The sequence below is a fragment of the Protopterus annectens genome, chromosome 2.part2 (assembly GCF_019279795.1).
Source record: "Protopterus annectens isolate FY-2018-M chromosome 2.part2, PAN1.0, whole genome shotgun sequence".
NCBI classification, from domain to species: domain Eukaryota; kingdom Metazoa; phylum Chordata; order Ceratodontiformes; family Protopteridae; genus Protopterus; species Protopterus annectens.
Window position 1 is genome coordinate 78400381 of NC_056730.1, and position 22811 is coordinate 78423191.

A 22811-nucleotide genomic window follows, 5' to 3' on the forward strand; every position below is an offset into this window, starting at 1 on the left:
GCCTTGCGCCGAGCTTCATGAATCCGGGGGTGTATCTTTTTTAATATTTCTTTATTCTGCTTAATTTGTTTCACTGTGATGAGGTATTGCCAACTATGCCAGGAAAAGTTAGGGCAGTGTATGTGTAACGTATGCTAGCATAACTAGCTGGAGTTTTGTAAAGAATTGTATGTCATTGTATATCAAACTGATTTGTTCTGGTGCTTGTGCTGAAAATGTATTTTTAAAATTGTTAAAATGTATCAACCGTGGGTCCTGCTGGACAGAAAAATACACCTGTATGTCAGACTGTATTGTAACTATTGAAATGAATGTATTGTAACAGAGGCTTCTGGAAGAGAAGAGATTAGTAGCAGTCCACATAACTTTGAAAAATAGTCTGAAATTAAATTACCTGATTTAGACAAAAATTGTATCTTACAGTTCTGATTGCTGCCAGAGACAAAATGTCTGCAAAAAACAGGACTAAGAATCCTACTTTACTTTCTTTAGGGATGAACTAATTGCTACCTTGGACGGGTGGAAGTTTTTGAAATGGTTTATAGCTTCCAGATGCTGTAACACATCTTAGCAAAGCTGTGTGTCTATGATAACACAAGTTCAAGATTCTGAGTCAGTTTCTAGTGAAAGGTTTACTGTGGGAACGAAGTCAGCTGACCAGATGTATGTGATGTCATTCTGTAGTCCAGCGCTGAAATGATTTAATACTAGATGAGACAGAAATCTGAGCAGCCTGTTTGTATAACCTGACAAGAAGACTACTAACCCACTTCATCTTGCCTTGCTCTAGTAAGTGAACTAGGGGAAAGTAATTCTTTGATCAGTCAGGAAGATGCCGATTAGTTAAGTATTTTTCTGTATCTGTGTGAATCTTTCCATCTGCGTTTTTAATATTTCCAGTGAAGTAATTGAAACTCTGGTGTTTAGTGTAAATAGATATTTCATATTTTTTGTTCTTTCATTGTTTATTATTAAAAATATTTAAACCTTTTACTGTGGCTGGTCTTTCCAAGAATATGTTAACCTTTGAGAGTACTTATATTTGTTTGGTGACACTGTAGCTACTCTTGAAAGCCTTGCTGCTTTGGTCAAACACTACCATTTGTATTAGTATTAATTTTAGTCAGTATAATTGAGTAGGTTTGTAACAGCCTTAGAATAGCTGGCTTTGGAGTCTTCTGGTGGCAGTATCTGCCTTATAGTCTGGGCATAGGGGGGCATAGCTGGTAAATGTTTGCAACATTTCCTGTGTGTGTGTGAAAATCAAATCTCAGTGCGAGTCAGCTGTTGTCAGAGCACTAGTTTCACAGAGAGGTTAGTGGAGGGCTTAGTTTGGAGCACTCTGCTGAGGACTCGACTCTAGAGTTGTATCAGTGGGGAGTCTTATTTTGGGCCTTGATAGAGAGAGGGAAATACAGTCCCAGTACAGGAGTGTGTTCCCCTTGTGCTTTTAAGGGAAATTGTGCTTGGTGCAGAGAGCTGCATCTGCAAATACTATCCAATTTTGTTCCAAGTGAGCATCCCTCACCAGTGTCAGTGGTGAGGATTGAGGTTCCTTGATTACGAGCCCAGATGAGGAACATCATAGTCACTGTTTTCATGTAAAAATTTTGTAGGGAAGAACCATTCTGTGGCTTGGATCTTTGTTTCAACTCCAAGCTTTACTTTTTTGTAGCTCTCAAAGTACAGTCTGTTGAGTTGAGTGCTTCTGTATGCATGCCATTAGTACAATGATCAGAGTTTAGCTGGTTATCTATCAAAATGCCCAAGTGTTTTAGTTCAGTGTTAGTGTTATATATTTGATATGAAGTTTTAATGTACTCATGCTCTAGAAGAACTTTGCTATGCTTTACGTGTGTTTTAGGCAGGCCCCAAGTGAATGTCTTCTAAAGTGGAATGTAGAATATTGCTGTTTATTTTATTTTACAGTTGGTTTACCAGGATAGTCCATTGGGCCATGATCCCGTTTTCAGTTAAGTCTTAGGGAGAAAGGTTCCATACGAGCATTATACAGTTTAGACAAATCATTAAAAGTCAGCTACAGAATATACAATTTACAAATGAAAAAGGAAAATAACTACATTTTAAGGGTGACGCGTATGCTACTGAAGATACAGAAAAATGAGCAATACAGTTTACAGATGAAAAGGTAAATATTTCAAAAAGTGTGACAATGTCTACTCTTGTACCCTATTTTATAATTTTCTTAAACAGCATAAAAATATGTTCATAGTTGAGTACTAGGCTAGCTGCCCTTGCAGGTCATTTCAAGCTTAGTCAGTTTCCCTACTGGTACTTCAGTTAAAATATCCTGTTTGGTTTTAAGTTGGCCTTACCCCCATCCCATGATTGTTAATTGCATATTACCCCTAGTAAAAAAAAAAAAAAAAAAAAAAAACTGGGATCATACAATGGATAATTTGCAAGGACCCATGCATGGGATAAAGAATTTAGGAGCTGCCTCTGTGTATTAGTGGTATGGGGGATAGTCCTGGAGTAAATTTTCCATTATCTACCCGTAGGTGAGAGATGTGCTTGAATATAGACAGGAATGAGCTTTCTTCAGATGTTGCTTTTCTGTACATCTCAACTATTGTGTTTATCGGATCTGACCAGATCTGAAACCAGCAACTTTCAAACTTTAAAATTCAAGGCTTAGGTGCCACCCCATACCCATAAATCCCCCTCCACCCTGATGGTTCCTCCGATCTTATTTGCCACTTGATTAATTCAGTCATGGTCTCCGAGGCTTTGTGCAGTGTTCTGCTATTTCAACCTTTTTCTTCAGATGAGTGAAATACCTAGTCATGGATGAAGCTAACTGAATGTCTGAAATGGTGCCACTAGTGGAGGCTAGTATGATAGAATACCATTCCCTGCTAGAGTATTTTTAGTCTTTTTCTGTAGTTTGGAGTTTAGTAGATGGTAGTCTGTGAGTAGGTGGAGTTGGCGGTTCCGCCATTATTCTTCCCCTATGCATTAAAAAACGGAGAGAATTTATTTTCTGTATAGAGAGTATTTACAAATGTCTAGTTTCTTCAGCTGTAGGTAACTGTTCGCCTTCTATTTCTTCAAACAGCATAGGTTAACACTCCCCTGGATAAGGATGGAAGAGGTCTTTGTGGCCTTACAAATACACACATGGTTAAAGCATTAGGCTTTGCTTTGTAGCACCTAACCACCATTTTAAGGGTGATGTGGATGTTACTGAAGACCCAGATACAGATGGGTGTCCCCCTTGCTTCTACTACACCCAGAGTACCAGGTCCAGGCCCTTCCAACTCTCAACTGGTTTCTCCTGTCCAAGCTTTGGTCCAGTGGCATTGGACCCAAGCATTTACCATGGAATTTCTTTAACAGAGACTGTAGTCTTAGATTCCAGCAGTGACCCTTATCTGAGGTTGATCAAGAATCAAGAGATCAGTACATGAAGGTTAGGTTTGACTCTGAGACACTTGGATTCATCCTTTTCCCTTGGGTGTGTCTGCAGTTGATAGTTTGGCCCCGGTGTCTGCTTTGGAGCTGAGGAGGACTGAGTCTTGAGGGTCTGTTGTCAGAGTCCTCTGATACTGAGGTAAAACCCTTAGGGATTCACCTTGTTTTCAGCCTTGGAATTATTTGAAAGAGCTCACTTACTGTCTAGAGTAGAGGTATCCCATCCTTGCTTGAATCAGCCCTCATCCTCTCTATTGTCTGCAGTACTTCTCCCACATCATTCTGTCCAGCTTCTATGGGCCTTGACAAGGCTCACAAGACTAGTTCCCTTTTGGCTACTGAAACTTGCCCAGATTGTCCCCAATTGAAAGAGCAAAGAAGCACTCGTGTAAAAGTAGGAATTTAGACATACTACAGGAGTCTCTCAATGATGATACAGATTTTGATTAGGGAAAAGGGTCTACAAGGTCCCCCCCCCCCCCAAAAGTCTCCTTTGATGGCATCCTGGAGTTACTTCACCAAAAAGCGGGAATACATATGGTGCTCAGTATTTATCACTGCAGCAGTAGCCTCAGCTATATATGAGTTGTATCTTGCTAAGGATATAAAAGCCGTCCATCTTCCAAAGCTTTAGGGCATCTTCACACATTCAGACTATCAAGCAGAGCTGACTGAAAGATATGTTTAGGTACAAAGCTTGCCAGAGCTTCACTGCTGCCAAAGTATGTGCTCATCTGAGGCTTTTGAGGATCAATTGTCAGCTTGTAATGTTCCTTTGCTGGGCAGATAAGTTCACTTTTGGGGGAGGAGGCTTCATTTAATTTTTGTAAATTTATACTTTTACTTTTCAGGAAAGTTAGTTTAAAGCTATGGGTTTATTTTAAAGTCCTGTTACAAGACTACTGTACTTTTAAACTAACTTATTTGTTTCTGTGGAGAAATTGTGTACCTGATGTCTTTTACATCCATTCCTGAACTGATCGTCTCTGGTCCTACTTCAGACTTGGGATCTGTAGCTTAGGCTCTTCCTCTTACTCATAACCCCATCCTGCCCCCAACATTACCCAGATCTCATTTGCCAGTCAGAGTTTGGATGCAAGTTATGATCCAGGCTGTGTTTTTAATATTTAAGTAATTGATTTTTTCTGAAATACTTTGGAATTTTTTCTTAGTAATTTATTCTCTTCTCTTTCTTATAATACCTTCCCACCTGATGTCAATTTCCATTCATTTCTCAACAGTTGAGTTTGGATCTGACCCTACCTTTATTTTTAGCTCGTGGTTACTAAAAAGCTCTCTAGCGCCTACCTTAGCCGTAATGCAGCAAACCCTAACATACCTTAGATCTTGTTTGCTGGTTGACATAATGTAAGAAAATTAACCTAAAATTTTTGATAGAAGCTATTATCTGAAGCTCAACATAAAGAACGATGGTATCCTTGGGGGAAAAAAGGTTGATGGGAGGGGAGTTGAGGAAGAAAGAAAATAGGCAACACAGATGCAATGTTATGGTGAGTACATAACTTTATCTGATGTCAATTTTCATTCATTCCTCAATAATTGAGACAGAGTTACACAGCTACTTAAAATCCCATGTATACTCTAAGGAAGGATATTCCTGAGTACACTTGAGCCAAAGGCTGCTCTTCCCCTTTAAACCAGGTCAACTTTGTAATGGGTAATAAAGGTATGAAGATTAGCCCAGGTTGCAGCTGCACTTATGTTGTCTGTGGAAGCCGTAGATAAACACTGAAGGGGTAGCCATGGACCCAACTGAATGGGCTTTCAAAAGTTTTAAGGACAGACCCAACTTACTGTACACAGATGATATGCATTCCATCAGCCATCTGGCTATAGTTAACTCTGCAACTGATTTACCCACTTTAGAATCTGCAAAGGAGACATATTGATCCATCTTTCTAATTTATTTTGTTCTATAAGTAAAAACGTAATTTCCTGTGAACATCTGTTAAGTGCGACATACTCACCTTTGTTAGCAAATATACGAACGAAAACTGACAGATGAATGGACTGGAGATTCTGACACCATCTTAGGAATGAATGAAGGATTGGTTCGTAATGTTTTTGCCTTTCTAAAAAATCAAGTAGGGAGATTTAGAAGATATTGTTTGAAGTCCTGAAATCCTTGTAGCAGAGGTGATGGCCACCAGAAAGTCTTCCAGGTTAGAAACTTAGTGTTTTGCTGCTGGTTCAAGGGGGGGGGATCGAGGCCTGTAGTACCAAATTTAAGTCCCATGTAGAAGTTATATCTTTATAAGGAGGTCTCAGAAGAAGGGTACTGCTCAAGAAGGCCTTACATAGTTTAGATGAAGCCAGGATGGTGGTCTCAAATTTGATGTGAAAATTAGAGATGGCTGCTAATTGAACTCTGGTAGAGGAGCTGGGTCCTTTCTTTAAAATTGTTGCCAAAAATTCAATAACACTTTGTACATGGAGTGACGCCCGTGCCCTGGCCCAGCAATCAAGGAGCCTCAGTCCTCACCACTAACACCAGGGAGGGCGTCTCCTATATGAGGAAATAACAAATACCCATAGTAAAGTGCAATTTCCCTTAAGCGCACACAGAGAACACAGTCAGTCTGGGGCTGGTTGCTCCCTTGCTCTCCAGGACCCCAATAAGACTCCCCACTAGCACAGCTATAGGGTCCAGGTCTCAGCAAGCTAAAATCTCCAGCACCTTCTGTCCAACCAGTGCTTTGTGTCCCTGCCCAAGTAGCCGACAAACACACACACTGAGATAAGAGTTGATTCAACCACACAGACACTTCTGGGTAAGGCTGGCACAGGTTCTCCAGCTGTGCCACTTTTACCCAGATTATACGGTAGTACCACTGGCCACCACCCAGCTAATCAGCTACTCAAAGGCCCGTGTCCAATTATTACTGTGCATTATCCAATTAGTAGTATAACTAAACAGTCCAGGCTTATTAGTGACTTGGTACAAGATCCTTATATACATGCAATGTGCTCTTAGAGCTTAACTTATCTCTACACAAAACCAGCCACAGTTAAAAGGTTTTAAAATATTTAATAATAAATAAAAACACAAGGCAATACTTTCTACTACACAGTGCTAGTCAAGAGTTCAAAGGTCATATGAGAAATTCTTAAAATAATTCAGTAGTACAGTTCTGACATCACAGAAACACAGGCTAATCTTTTTAGTTCCTAGCTATTTCTAAAAGAAAACACAAGTCTAAGATAACTTTTATATGAGCAAGACAGTGCTGTGAGTTGGATGGTCAAGACAAAAATGCTTCTTAATCTTTGGTTCTCTCTGTTTAAATTGAAATTGCAGTTCTGATTCACATTACATCATTCTTAACATGTTCTTGGGGTTCCCAGGCCACAAATTAACTACATTTACATTTTTAACATCTAGTGTTATCTTGCAGCTGGTCAGGAAGCATAGCAGTAAAAATACATTTGCATGTTTAAATCTAGCGATGTAACTTTTGGTTAAAACAATAGAATGTCTTCATCTAGCCAGGCTTGAGCCGACTTTAGATCAAAGGGTCACAGCATGCTTTTACTGGGTCAGTAAAGTGCACTGTTGTCACATTTTTTTTCCATTTCCACATGTAGCACTATTTCTTTACATTTAAGACAACAAGCCTGTAGTTTACATTCATATTTACAGATGACTCCGTGATAAACTGAATCAGCGTAAAGTTCAACAAAATAAATCCAAGTAGCACAAAAAGCAGAACGCTGATAGTCCACACACAAACAGATAATATGTCTCCAAAAGGAATGCAGCTTGACCACAATGTGCATAAAAGGAGTTTAATATAAAAGGTTAGCGCTTTCACTCGTGTCAAACGAGCTTCATCAGACCAAATGTGTACATTGAGAACACGGACATTTAAATATACAAGAATGGCGCCAAAAGCAACTAGTCCTTAAAGCGACCACAGTATAACTATGCAAAGAAAATATAAAAATAATAATAAATTGCTCACCAAAGCGAGCTTTGTCAGTGTCCTCAAAAACATTTTTTCAAAAACATTTTTTTGTAATACTTCAGTCTACAAATATGCATATCTCAAAACTCTTAAAATATATATAACAAACTATAAAAAATATTTGAGAATAAATGAGCATAATATAAAAGTGTAAAAAATTGTGAAATCAATTATTTATCTGTTTAACATCAGAACAGGTTTAACTGAAATAAAATCATTTATACCAGGATAGGTAGTGGCGTCAGTTAGTAGTTGCCACCAATATTCTTTATAAGCTAGCAGGTTTTTAATATTGCCTCCCCTAGGATCTACATGTATAGTATCAATAATAGCAAATTTAAAAAAATGTTAGTCACCCCTGCTATTAATATGCCTATAAAGTGCATTTTTGGTGTCCTTTCTTTTAATACTATAACCATGTGCGTAAATCCTTTTTCTAAACTGTCTTTCTGTCCTGCCTACATAAAATGCAGGACAGGACATACATTTAGCAAGATATGAGCATGCTCATTTTACAGTTACCTTTCCTAAATTTTACTACTGTTTTGTTAACATTATTCAGTGTAACTTGATTTTCCACTAGAATATCCTTACACTGATGGCAAGCTCCACATTTGGAAGTATAAGAATTCAAATTATTCCTAGGTTGAAATCCTGACTCAAACATATTTTTCAAATTCCTACCCATTTTGTAAACAAAAAGTGGTGAAGATCCAATAATGTTTACTACTTCTTCCTCTGTAATAAATGTTTGCCAGTGTTTTGTTATAATCTTCTTCACTAAATGTGTGTGTGGGCCATATTCTACAATGCAAGCTCTATTGTAATTTCGATTGGTTCCTATGTTACTATCAATCAAAGTTTTTCCATTAACATTATTCTCACAATTATAGCCACAACACTGGCAAACATTTATTACAGAGGAAGAAGTAGTAAACATTATTGGATCTTCACCACTTTTTGTTTACAAAATGGGTAGGAATTTGAAAAATATGTTTGAGTCAGGATTTCAACCTAGGAATAATTTGAATTCTTATACTTCCAAATGTGGAGCTTGCCATCAGTGTAAGGATATTCTAGTGGAAAATCAAGTTACACTGAATAATGTTAACAAAACAGTAGTAAAATTTAGGAAAGGTAACTGTAAAACGAGCATGCTCATATATCTTGCTAAATGTATGTCCTGTCCTGCATTTTATGTAGGCAGGACAGAAAGACAGTTTAGAAAAAGGATTTACGCACATGGTTATAGTATTAAAAGAAAGGACACCAAAAATGCACTTTATAGGCATATTAATAGCAGGGGTGACGAACATTTTTTTAAATTTGCTATTATTGATACTATACATGTAGATCCTAGGGGAGGCAATATTAAAAACCTGCTAGCTTATAAAGAATATTGGTGGCAACTACTAACTGACGCCACTACCTATCCTGGTATAAATGATTTTATTTCAGTTAAACCTGTTCTGATGTTAAACAGATAAATAATTGATTTCACAATTTTTTACACTTTTATATTATGCTCATTTATTCTCAAATATTTTTTATAGTTTGTTATATATATTTTAAGAGTTTTGAGATATGCATATTTGTAGACTGAAGTATTACAAAAAATGTTTTTGAAAAAATGTTTTTGAGGACACTGACAAAGCTCGCTTTGGTGAGCAATTTATTATTATTTTTATATTTTCTTTGCATAGTTATACTGTGGTCGCTTTAAGGACTAGTTGCTTTTGGCGCCATTCTTGTATTTTTAAATGTCCATGTTCTCAATGTACACATTTGGTCTGATGAAGCTCGTTTGACACGAGTGAAAGCGCTAACCTTTTATATTAAACTCCTTTTATGCACATTGTGGTCAAGCTGCATTCCTTTTGGAGACATATTATCTGTTTGTGTGTGGACTATCAGCGTTCTGCTTTTTGTGCTACTTGGATATATTTACAGATGACAGAATTATCTGTAAAATTCTATCTGGCTAGGCTGGCAGCCTTCATCTATCTTTACCCACTCTTCACACAGGGCCAGAAAAAGGGATCAGTATGTTACTGAACTGCCTAAAAAACAAACCTCTTCCATTTAGTTATGTAAAGTTTTTTGTAGAAGCTTTACGGGAAGATAAAAGTATGTGATGGACAGTAGACGAGGGCATTGGTTGTCTGGCTATTAATGGAAATGAAGAAACCACACTACTGCTTTAAGTTTGAGATATCCAGGAGATTCATGCCGCTTGCGTGAGACAGAAGGGCTAGAATCGGATACAGAATCCAGTGTATGTAAATTAGATGAGGCCAAAGAAAAGGGAACCAAATTAGTCAAGGTCAGTAAGGTGCAATGAGGATGACTTTGCTCCTCAACCAGAATGCTTTCTGCAGAAATTTGGGGATCGGGGAAGTTGGAGGATAGTCATAGAGGAGACTGGGGGGCCAATTTTCTAGTAGAGCATCCCTCCGTGATTTCCCCCAGTGGGGTGATTAGGGCAGAGATGCTGCTGCACTAATTGTTTAGGGGAGATGCAAAGAGATTGCAGCAAGTCTGGCCCCATTAGCAAGAAATCATTTCCACCACCTTTCTGTTGAAAGACCACTCATGTCGTGGTAGAGTGGAACTGCTCAGTTTGTCTGCTATCATGTTGGACTTCCCTGGAATGTGCATTGCTATCAGAAAACAGTTGGATGAGATCACCCATTGACATTCTGAGGGCTTCAAGAAGCAAGGAGTAAGACCTGGTTCCTCCTTGTCTGTTTTTGTACCAAACTACTGACATATTGTTTGTCTGAATCACAATTGTCCTGAAAGGGAGAGTGTCTTGAAGGCCTGCAACACTAAGAGCACTGTTCTCATTTCCAGGACATTGCCTTTTCTGGTGACCAAGTGCCTTGGACTGTTGTTCCTCAGGAATGTCCCCCATCCCCATTCTGGGATGCATCCATGGTCACTATGACATTGGGCTGTGGGAGGTGACTGAGTGATTCTTATTTGGGCTGAGGTTTTGGTAAAGAATAGGCCACTGTGTTGCTAATATCCATTGGAGAATTGTGTGACATCTGGCTAGAGGAACTAGGACTATAGCCACCAACATTGATCCCAAGGCTTGTAGAATCAATCAGGCTTAGGTTGTGGTACTGTGAATTATTCTTTTGACCCGAAAACTGATGGCTTGTACTCTTGAGAGAGGAAGAGAAACCATCACTGGAACCATGCTGAAATTTGTTTGTATGAATCCGTGTCTGAGATGGTACTAACCAAGATTTGTTGTAATTTATGGTTAGCTCCAGATGGGAGCAAGTCTAGAGTACCCGATCTTGCTCTGTTACCAGTAGATGCTTGGTTGGGGCGGTAATGAGCCAGTTGTCGAAATATGGAAACACTCAGAATCCCAGCAGTGTGAAGTGAGCTGCTGCCACTGACATGCATTTGGTGAACACCCTGGGGGCTGTGGTGAGGCCAAAGGGCAGCGCTCTGAACTGGTAATGATAATCTTCCAGCCAGAAACATAGATAACTTCTGGATTGTCTGTTTATTTTTATGTGATAGTACGCATCATGAAGGTCTGTCGAGCACATCCAGTCATTCTTTTAGAAGGGCAGAATGGGACTGAACAGTGACCATCTGAAACTTTGTGTATTGAACTAATGTGTTCGATGCTGAGATCCAAAATCAGTCTGCAGTCCCCTGTTTTCTTTGGCACTCGAATCTCTAGTAAGTTCCAGATTCTGTCCGGTTTAGGAGGACCTCTCGGATGACTCTTTCTAGCAGCTTTTGTATTTCTAGTGCTGCTGCTTTCCTGTGGTTGGATGGAATCCTGGTAAATTTGTATACAGATGGAAGTGGAAGGGAAAGGCGAATCATATAAACTCTGGAAATAATCTTCTGCACCCACATCTCTTTTGTGATGTCTAACCAGGTGCTCTAGTGCAAGGATAATCTACCCCTGATCCCCTCCCGAGGGGGACAGTCGGTCCTTTCTGGAGCGTTGATAGGATTCATCAGAGAAGGAATGTCTGTATCTTTGGTTCTGTGGGCCTCTTCTGCTGCATGGGCAGTGCATCCATTTGAGTTTCCCCCTCTGCACCTAGGAGACCTATCTTCAGGTGGATCTTGGAAAGGACCATGGGACTTTCTGAACCACATCTTTAACCACCTAGTTGATTCTTAGAGAAGGTTCTTGAGGGGTTTGTAAAACATACTCCCACTGCAGAGAAGGTCTTTCCATCTTGCTGACACTTGAAGAATATGCCCTTTACTTTGGGGCCGAACGAACTGCCGTCAAAAGTTGCATTGACGAATGATGACTTGAATGGCTCCACAAACTCAGACAAGCACATTCTGTCTTGCCTCCTAATGGAAATGCCTGAACCCCACTGCATTTGAGGTGCCTTTAGCTGCATGAGAGATGAGTCTTATGCAGTAATTAGAAATGGATTGTAAGGTTGCCAACTGTGATGCTACAGAAGTCTGTCTCTCAGCAGTAGTGGTCCCAGAAAGGGATTTTGATGGTTCCTTTATGAAGTCCCTTTGTAGTCTTATAAAGTGCTCCACGTAGTTCATTAATTTAAGGGCAAAGGTCACTGAAGCATACATACGCTTCCTACATCTATCCAAAGCGCTACACTCCCTGTTATGGAGATGGACAGAGAAACTCTGCTTCACACCTTCCTCCTTAGTGGCCACTGCCACAACTGTAGCATTTACAAGCACTCTAAAAATAGTTTTTTTTCTCATAGCAAACAATTAGCAAGGTGTACAAATAAAGAAAAAAAGGTACCATCAATGGTAATTGGAACTGTACTAAAACATGCAAGAAGGAAAAGGGAAAAAGAGCTTACTGACTGGCAATAAGATTATACTAAAATGTGAGTATTTACGGATAGAAAAAAATTAGTATCTGTTTGGAAAAAGAAACAAACTTGCCTCTCTCTACTTGTATGCTCGAGAGCTCAAAGCGACCACGTCCAAACACAAAGACTGCAAACAAGATCTGGAGTATGGTAGGGGTTGATGCATTATGGGTAATGGAGGAGCTGGAGATCTTTAGTGGCCACAAGCTGAAGTAATGGTAGTCTCTGATCCGAGGCTGTAGTGCTCCCCTCTGTCTACCCCTGTCTTGGACTCTGCACACCATGCACATTACTTTTTTTCTTATTGTACCTTATTCTTCAACTTTTTCAAGGTGCAGTTACTTTCTATATGTTCTAATTTTTTTTTCTTTTTACTGAACCTTTTCATCTAATGATGTAACAAAAGTGTGAGAAGAAGAAAGAAAAACATAATATGCATGTTGTTGGAAGCCCAAGATGGGAAAAGACTGAGGGAGCACTGTAGAATTGTGTGTGTGTGTGTGTGTGTGTGTGTGTGTGTGTGTGTGTGTGTGTGGGGACTGGCAGAAAGACAGCTAGTGCCTAGGTTGCCATTTCACCCAAGTCCCGCCCTGTACATAGAATTGTTGTAATGTCATTGTTGTAACTAAATGCCAGTAACTGTGACTGTCCTTTAGCAAGATGGGTCAATATAGTTTGGTACACAATCCTATCAGAATGTAAGAGCTTTGTAGTTAAGGTCTGTGCGTACTTCTAAAACTTTATAAGTTCATATGTGTTTACTAGGCTAATTACTGCAAGGGTCATTTTAAGCCTAGCCATGCATCCAAAATCTCTGACAAGTTCTGGTACCCTTGATAAATTTAAGCAGGGGCTTGAGAGGTGAAACATTTGCAAGCAGGGTCCTTGGAGATGAACCATTTACAGGCTACCTTTGTCCATTAGAGACATAGGTGCCAAACCACGGATGAATTTCCTATTTCCCATCCAATTGTCCAAGTTGCAGTTGAATTGGGTTAAGGAGGAACTCTCCTTCACATGGATGGGAGGAGCCTGTTCCCGAGAAGGGGTAGTCTCTAAGATAAATACCTGACTCTCCAGCATGTCCAGTTTATATTTCAGGTAAGGTTTAAGTCTTTAGAATGGATAATTCTGGTGCTGTTTTGTTTTGAGAATATGCAGGAAGTCCAGATTGGGGTCTGAATGACATGTATGCCAAGCATAGATTTCCCCTCAGCAGCCTGTAGGAGACAGAATACGGGGATAGGGTGTTGAGGTGATCTGTACAGGACATGTTACTTGCACCATGGATTCTTTTAGTGAGGAACCTCTTTGCACATTCCAATTATTGGAGTATGCCTGTTTAGGTACATACCAATGGGGGGGGGGGGTATGGTACCCAATGATAGGTCTGATAAATGTCGAATACGGTGGAACATTGATTTCCTCGGACCTAGATGCCATAACTTTATAAGTCGCACAATACAGAATGATTTCCTCACTACTGTACACATGATGGTCAAAAGCTAGATTGCTCTGTGGAACCTCTGACTGCTAGGGTTATCTCCTAGGGGTGTGATAGTTACCAGGGGTGGATGACTTCCCGAAGGATACTGTTATGCATTTCTTGGTATTTAGTTTGTCCATGGCTCTAACGCCATTTGTTTGCATAGCCTCCTGGAGAACGTTTGTGTCAGTGTGAGATTCAGTGACTGCTCCTAATTTGCAATCATCTGCAGGTTTAGTCGGCCAGGGACCACTGACATTGGCCTTGACCTTCTGAGAAGTAAATGCCAAAAAGGAGCAGTCCAAGGACTGATCCCTGAGGGACTCCACTTGAGTGGCCTCTTTGTAGAGGTGGACTCTCCAATTCTAACTTCCTGGTTCCTGTCTGTGAGCCAGTTTTCTATCTACTGGGTGACATACGGGTTTGTACTACCCTCTTGAGTTTGTCAACCATGCTCAATTTGGGTGTTGTCAGATGCCTTGGCCAGGTCAAGGTAGGCAGTGTGAACGATTTTGCCCTCATCCATTGCTTTGGTGACCTTCTCAAGGAAGTCCACCAGGTTAAGTAGGCATGATCTGCCCTTGACTAAGCCAAACTGGATTGGGTCTAGTGCCTGGAGATAATACTATATCTTTATTGATCATCTCCATGTTAATTCTTTCCATGGCTTTATATAAGACTAGTGACACTTATGGGTTTGTAGTTTCCTAAACCTATTTTAAAGTGCCAAGTTCAAAATTGTTGCTTCACAACCTGTTACCTCCTCTTATAACCATAAAAGGTGTATAAAGCAATATAAAACCCTGTAAAAATATATAAAAAAATGCACCAAAGCTGTGTGAAGACTCTTCCTTCAATGAAAAATAACATTGAGCGCTTTCGTCTGTCAGATAGGAGACTTCATCGGAATGAATTGCCAATACAAACAATACCATTTAAGTACCTTAAAAAGTCATAACATTGGCAAATAAATAATCAAATCAAATTGTGATTTAAAATCACAGTTATAAGTTGCCATGTTGTAATAAAAATATGGTTTACCTTTACAAAGCCGAATCACAGTGGTGCGATCACTCATATGAGCACATCGTAACCACGAAAATGAAAACGGCAACAGTTTCAAATGTTCGAAAATCAGCAAATCAAAAAGCAGATTTGCTGAATTTTGAACATTAATGTTCACCACCACCCCCACCACCCCACACTTTAATATTCTCACTGTGAGATCGCACTACAGTGGGGAAAGGGAGCATTTCCCGATCCCCATTATAGTGCAATCCGCCCCAAAATGTCAAATGTGCAATCAGCGAATGTCAGTGTGCATTCGCTCATTGCACATTCGATCCTTTTTCCGTTCGGCTTTTGCAAACTGCCCTTCAGACAGTTGCTGTTTGCCCTTGTGCAATATGCACACATGAAGGTAAACCTAAAAATATATAGAACATTAAAAAGTTGAACAAAGTGTAAATCCACTGTTACTAGACCCAGTAGAAAATGAAAAAATATTTAACCAACCATCATTTATAGTCAGTCTGCTCTTTCTTTTATACTGAATTTAAGGAAATGCTGTCATTGGATGATATTTTTATCTTGTGGCAAGGTAGTACAGAAGTGATACCTTTATTCATAGAATAGCTAAATAGTACTACATCATTCCTAAAATTCACCTATGAGTTTAATCAACACTGTATTCATTACTTGGATATTACTATTTCTCATCCCAACAATGGGTTTCAATCCAATATTTACAGGAAAAGTACTTTTTCAATGCCTACCTTCAGTTTTCCAGCTGTCATCCTATTACACTAAAGAAATGCCTGGTCAAAGGACAGGCCATTAGAATAAGATCGTATGACATCGTCATACAGTGATATTGAAAAGGAGTTTAGCCAGCTAACAAACATATTTTTGGAAAGGGAATACCCCCAGGAAATTAGTGGAAGATATTTTAGAAGGGGTATTAAAGGAGTGGGGCAAAAGGTACAAGCCTTTATTATGCAGTAATTTGTAGGATCAACTTAGTTAATAACTTTTCCAATAACTTTGAAAAAGCCTGCATTATACAGTATAGTCCAATTTCCAAGGACGTAAAATACATTATTTCAAAGAACTGGAACATATTTAAAGTCAACAGAGATGTTAGAGTTGTGGGAAATTAACCTATTTTTATTAATAAAGTGGATAGAAATATGAAATTATTAACCAAGAACAAAACAGATGGTGGTAAGTTTCTAAGCGAAGGAAATAAACCTTGTGAAGATGTTCACAGTGTTCCTATACTACTAAAAACAGTGACATTACATTGAATAATAACATGGGGAGCAAAATAAAATTTATGAAGGGTAACTGTTTCACAGAAAGGGTTGTATATCTTCCTTTGTGTGGGACATGTAAAGGATTCTATATGGGCAAGACAGAGCGAGCCCTTAAAAACAGAATCTGTGAACACAATAACGATATAAAAAATAAGAAACAAACAAATTCCCTCTATAGGCATTTTAAATTATGCAAATGTTTTTTACACTTTAAATTTGGTATCCTGGAAGTTATAAGTATTGAACTTGGGGGGGGGGGGGTGTAATTTGAAAAAATATACTCAAAGAAAGGATTAACAATGGCAGCTATGATTAGCAGCTAGATTTCCACCAGGTCTCAATGACTGCATTTCTTTAAAAGCAGTGTTAAAAGAAAGAGCAGATAACTATAAATGATGGTTGGTATGTTTTATATATATTTTTTTCATTTTCTACTTGGGTCTAGTAAAAATGTATTTTACACATTGTTCAACTTTTAAATGTTATGTATATTTTTAATACATGGCCACTTATGTGATTTTTAAATTACAGTTTGGATTATTTGTTAGCCATTGCTATGACTTTTTAAGGTATTTAAATCGTATTGTTTGTATTGGCAATTCATTCTGATGAAGTCTCCCATCAGAGACGAAAGCGCTCAATGTTATACATCATTAAAGGAAGAGTCTTCAAGCAGCTTTGGTGCATTTTTTATATTTTTTACTGTTACCTCCTCTTGCTCATTCAAGTTTCTTGGTAACAGATTTAAAAGATTCTAATAATCACATTTCTGTTTATCTAGATTTCAGGCGTTTTAAGGTTTTGTGCGTCTGGTTCACAGAAGTTCTCTGCCTTACCCCTTGGGCTATCCACTGCACTAAATGCATTCAAAAATTGTCTAGCTTCTTTTACAGCTCAATGCAGAGGCTACAGGATGTACACATTTTAACTTTTTAAATTTGGCTTGCTTATCTTTGCAAAGTCTTTTTCTAAGTGTCAGGAATCTTTCTCATGGGTGAGAGATCTCTTGCACAAGCTGGATTCCAAGAGAACATTCAAAAGTCTTTTTTAACATTTGTTGACCGGGAAAGTCTGACTAGGAGTAGAGCCTATTTTCAGTGGAGGCCTGGGGAGAAATGCTCCAGGCACGCCTTTGGATTGTGGGAGGAAACTGGAGTACCCAGAGGAAATCCTTTAACTCTCATAGGAATTGCATTTCTGGGATGTCAACTAGACACCACAGTTCAAACAGCTTTTCTTCTACAGGGAAATTAGATCTATAGCTAGATTTGTTTTCTAGAGTTGTCCACCTAGACTTTGATTACAGCAAGGGAATACCTCAGGATTTGGGGTCTCATGGCTTCTGTGTTTCTGATACCACTGGCAAGACCCCACATGTGAAATTTACAGTGGTACTAGCTATGACTAGGGCAAGGCAAAAGGGGCAATTGCCCCAGATGCAAAGTGTTTGGGGGGGGGTACAATCAGCTGATCTGGATCTCTTTTCAGTGCATTACCAGCTTTTAAAAGCTGGTATGACATTTGTGGTCAATCCTGAATGCTGCAGAGCTTTGTATGTGGTCTAAACTGTGTATTGCAGGTAGTTTGTTACAGTTTAAAAGTTTTAAAAAAATAAAAAGCTTCATGTGTTCCTTGCAGGCAGGGTATAAATAGTACAACTGTTTGCTATAGTTTAAAAGAAACTATTTTTATTTTTGTTTTGATAATAAATTTGGAAGGTTTGAGGGCACAGCACAGAAACTGGCACCTGAATGGGTGCAACAGGAGGGAAGGGGGGGGATGTGCCATTAAGAAGGGAATGGCTGATGTTAAGTTGTCAATCTCGCCTTCATTCTTGCTGGATGGGTTCAGAGCCGATCCTCGGCTCCGACTCGGCACTTGCTAAGCTCGAGAGCTAATTTTACCAGCTCGAGGCAACCCTATATCCCATGATGCAAGGCGGAGACTACCCAGATCTCGTTTGCCGCTTCGCTAACAAGGTGCCTTCTTTTACCAGCTCCAGGTAAGTGAATAGATTTGAGACTTTTCGTCTACCCCCCTTTAAATTTATATATATATTTGTTTTTTGTTAACCTTAACTACTTACTTTAACCGTATTCCCGTTAGTGTTCCTTTTTTTTTCGAGTTATTTATTCCCTTTCCCTAACTTAGGCCTTAGGCCTTCCCCTCCCTAAATTTTTTTTTTTTTTTTTTTTTTTTTTTCCTGTCAGGGATTGTTTGTGTATGACTGTGTGTTATCCCTGTTTATTTTAAATTGTTGGATTGGGTGTTTTTGTGTGTGTTACTGTATTGTGTTTCCTCGCCACAGTTATGTCGAAGGACACTAAGGTCTCAGGCTTCAAGAAGTGTGATTCGTGCTGTCAGAAGTCGTCTCTGACAGACGGTCACACTTCTTGTGTTTATTGCCTGGGACCTTTGTACCTGCAGGACTCTTGTGCTATTTGTCATGCCTTCAGCCCAAGAGTCCTGCAGGAGCGAAGAAATAAGCTAACATTAAGGGGCTTATTAAAGCCCGAGAGCTCCCCGACTAAGTCGGCGCCGGGGAAGCCCTCGAAACCTGTTAAGCCTTCAGCTGAGAGTTCCAAGCAGTCTGGTTCACCCTCACCAGGGTTGAGATCGGCTCCGGCCGGAGCCGATCCTTCCACCTTACCAGTCTCAGTATCGGCTCCATCCGGCGCCGATACTGCCCAATCCAGACATTCAGTGTCGCCTCCGGCTGGAGCCGACGTATCTTCTGCTCCGTTGGCTCCATCAATCTCAAAAAAGAGATCTCGATCCCCTTCAGTAGAGTCCGTACGTTCGGCTCCGAGATCACCCTTGCTCTCGGAGCGGAGCCATCAGAGCCGTTCTTCTCGGTCGTCCAGGCTGTCTGATCACGACCTCGAGAGAGTGGTGAGTAGACTATTAAAGTCTCAGGCATTGGCCCAAATACTCCATAGCCCATCTCAACAGACGGTAGCTATTTCACATCCACCAAACATTCCTTCTTCGACTCTCTTACAGAGCTCGGAGCCGGAGCTCCTCGGAACCGTCACCGTTGTAGCTTCGGAACCGATACCACCCCTTTCGGCTCCGTCGTCCTCTGCTCCGATTTCCTCCTTGAGGCCTTCATTGGAGGGATCCGGGCATCTGGTCTCTCTCGTCGGCTCCGGGGGGGGGCGAGTGGCATCGGACCCTTGTCCGACCCCGTTCTCCCTCTCGGAGCTTTGGCGTTGGTGAGCTCGGCCCCGACATCTGCCTCTGAGCCTTCCTTCTCGGTGAGGCCTGGGGTTCTTATCTCTTCGGAGCGGGAACTTTCTGGTCTCTGACGGGGGAGCCTTCGAGGTGATGAGAAGTGTACTAGCCCCTGGGCTTAGTCAACGGACAGTTCCATCAGCTCCTCCCACTACAGTGCCTGCTGACGTCTCTTCCCACTCTCTTGTTCCCGGACCCAGAGATCCAACGCCTCAGGTTTCCCCATTGGGAATATCTTCCTCTTCCGAGGCTTCTCCTGATCTGTCAGGTGAACTCCCGCGTAAGAGGACATGTAAGAGGAAACATCTAGACTCCCCTGAGTCTACTACATCAGATACTGACCTGGATGAGTCGGAGGGATCCCCAAGGTCCTCCTCTGAGGTTGTCTCATTCTCAGACATCCTTGAACTCCTTAAGCAGAGGGGGAACTGGCCCTCCCTTAATCCTTCCGAGGATGAGTCAGTATACCTGGAGGCGTTCGGATCTCGACCCTCCACCTCCTGGGTGTCTCCGCCTTTCGACCCTCTTATGGAGGTAGTGGTTCGGAAGGCATGGATGGCTTCGGATTCGGTGGAACCTATCCCTAGGAGGCCTTCAAAATTCATTACGGCCCCACAAGATAGACAATATTTAACAAAGGGTGTCCCAGTTGATGCCATGGTGGTGGCTGCTGCCACCAAGAAGGAACTAGCTGATCCTTCAGTACCTGTCCATCCTCCTAACAAGGATTCTAGGACTATGGACAGGTACGGCAAGCGGATTTTTTCTTCAGCGACTTTTGCCATGAGATCGCTGAACTACTTATGCCACTTCACCCGCCTTCAAAGAGATGTTCTTAAAGAGTTGGGAGAAGTTTTACAGGATCCGTCAGCTGCTGGGTCTCAGGATAAAATTAGCTCACAGCTAGGAATCCTTAACTCCATTGTTAACTCCTCCATGCGGCTCATTTCTTATGCAGCCGATGGAGCGAGTAGAACGCAGGCACAGGAATGGCTTTAAGGCGTCAGTCCTGGATGCGGCTTTGTAATTTTGCAGACCCCTTCAAGGCGTCCTTCACAAACTCCCCCTTTGATGGTTCAACCTTGTTCGGACCAAGTGAAAGACACTTTGACTAGATGCGAACAGGATGGCAAGACTCTTTCTGCCGTAGGAGTCCGTTTCTCCACCCCTTCAAGACCTTACCCCAAAGGACAGAAGGGAGGGAAAATGTGGTTCCGCAAATCTCAAGGAGTCATGCCTGACGCACGAAGTCAGTTTACCCCCAGAGGCAGAGGGGGTAACAATAATAGACGCCGCCCTAAGGGCAGAGGGGGTCCGCAGAATCAGGGTAGCAGAGAGCCTCTTTCTGACAGACCCTTCCAGCATCCCTGAGATGTTGCCCGATTGTCCACCTTCGGAGGCAGTCGGGGGAAAATTATCGCTGTACCCAATAGCCTGGCTTTCCCTTTCTCAAGACAAATGGGTACAGTCGATTATATCCGAGGGTTACAAAATTCCCTTTATTCAAACCCCAGTTCAACAAAAGGGAACCCTTCCTGGCGTTCCACCCGGTCTAAGGGAACTAGCAGTACTAGAAATATCAAAACTGCTAGTAAAAAGAGCCATCTAGCCAGTCCCAACGTATCAAATAGGATCCGGAATCTACTCAAGGTTCTTTTTAGTTCCAAAAAAGACAGGGGACTGGAGACCAATATTGGATCTGAGCAAACTCAACAAGTTTGTAAAGAAATCAAGATTCCGGATGGTCACGCTTCAGTCCATTCTGCCCTTTCGGGGCAAGGACAATTGGATGTGCTCGATAGTTCTTCAGGATGCGTACTATCACATAAAAATTCACAGACGTTCCAGAAGATTTCTCCGCTTTCGGCTGGGGACCAGTCACTTCCAATTCAGAGCCCTGCCCTTTTGGACTCACTACAGCCCCCAGAGTGTTCACCAAATGTATGGCAGTGGTTACGGCTCACCTGAGACGTCAAGGATTCCAGGTGTTTCCATATGTAGATGACTGGCTCCTCACTGCTTCCACCAGGCATCAGCTTCTCCAAGCCAGAAATTACACCATTCACATTTGCAGAGGGCTAGGAATTTCTATAAATTTCGAAAAATCTGCCTTGTCGCCTTGTCAATCTATTACTTTTATAGGCGCAAGATTGGACACCGTACAACTTTCAGCAAAGTTAACAGACCAAAAGATCTTGGACATTCAAAAACACGTCCAAGTGATTCTTTTCAGCATCAAAATTCAGGCCAGATTTGCTCTGAAGGTATTGAGTCTTATGGCGGCCGCCATAACACTTCTTCCCCTTGCCCGCTTTTACATGCGTCTTCTATAATGGATGCTATTCACCCAATGGTCTTTTCAACAACTTCCCATGCGTCACGAGATCATATTAACTCCAACTTGCAAAAGGCATCTGACTTGGTGGATATCGTCCTCTCAAATCCATCAAGGCAGACCTTTTGTTCCTCTTGCCCTGGTTGCCACGGTTACATCAGACGCCTCCCTGATCGGGGGGGGCATTATCAGGGCAGAATGGTCCATGACACTTGGCAACCTTTCGACTACCATCTGCACATAAATGTCCTGGAGATGAGAGCGGTGCTTTTAACGTTGCAAGCCCTCAACGACTCTCTTCCCCTGGGAACTATTGCAATCCAAACAGACAATATGTCCGTAGTGTGGTATATAAACAAACAGGGCGGAACCAAGTCCTATCCACTGTGTCGAGAGGCTCTCAGACTTTGGCAATGGGCAATCTCCTCTCACCGGTTTCTGATAGCAACGCACATCCCTGGGAAATCCAACATCATAGCGGACAGATTGAGCAGAGCTATTCTCATGCCTCATGAGTGGTCTCTCAAACAATGGCGCAAGAGATTTTTCAGAAGTGGGGCCTTCCTTGCTGCGACCTTTTCGCTACACCTCAAAAGAGCAAATGCCCGGACTTCATCTCTCTCTTCCCCCTTCCAGGCCATCCCCCCAGAGACGCTCTAACCCAAGATTGGCCCCAGGGACTTCTTTATGCCTTTCCCCCTTTTCCGCTGATACCTCAGCTAATTCAGAAAGCAACCGCCTTGAGAGCCAAGTTGATTCTCATTGCCCCTTATTGGCCTCGACAGATATGGTTTCCGTTCCTACATCATTATCTCTTGGTACAGCCATGGCATCTGGACCCGGTTCCAGATCTTCTGACCCACCGGTCGGGTCAACTGCACCAATCCATACCTTCTCTCAACGTCACTGCTTGGTTGCTCCACTTCCATCCTTAGCCAGGCTTCCTATGATTTCTAATCCTGTCCGGGATATCATAGTAGCTTCCCTAAAATCTTCTACCAGAAAGATTTACACTAGTAAATGGCGACGTTTCCCTTTCTGGGCAAAAGCTAGGAACATAGACCCCGATACTGCTCCAATTCATTCGGTATTGGACTTCCTAGCTGAGATTTTTCATTCAGGATCCTCCTCTTCCACAGTGAAAGTTCAACTGGCAGCCATTTCAAATTTTCATAT

At 41.3% G+C, this 22811-nt stretch overlaps 1 protein-coding gene and 1 non-coding gene across 2 annotated transcripts in view; both read left to right on the forward strand.

Moving 5' to 3' along the window:
* The window catches only part of DDX4 (DEAD-box helicase 4), a 2434953-nt gene that overhangs the window by 2004524 nt on the left and 407618 nt on the right, over positions 1-22811 (forward strand). The gene's annotated exons all lie outside the window — the stretch shown is intronic.
* Positions 3064-3190, forward strand: LOC122796106. Its single transcript, XR_006363939.1, has one exon. It is a non-coding gene; the product is annotated as a U6atac minor spliceosomal RNA (small nuclear RNA).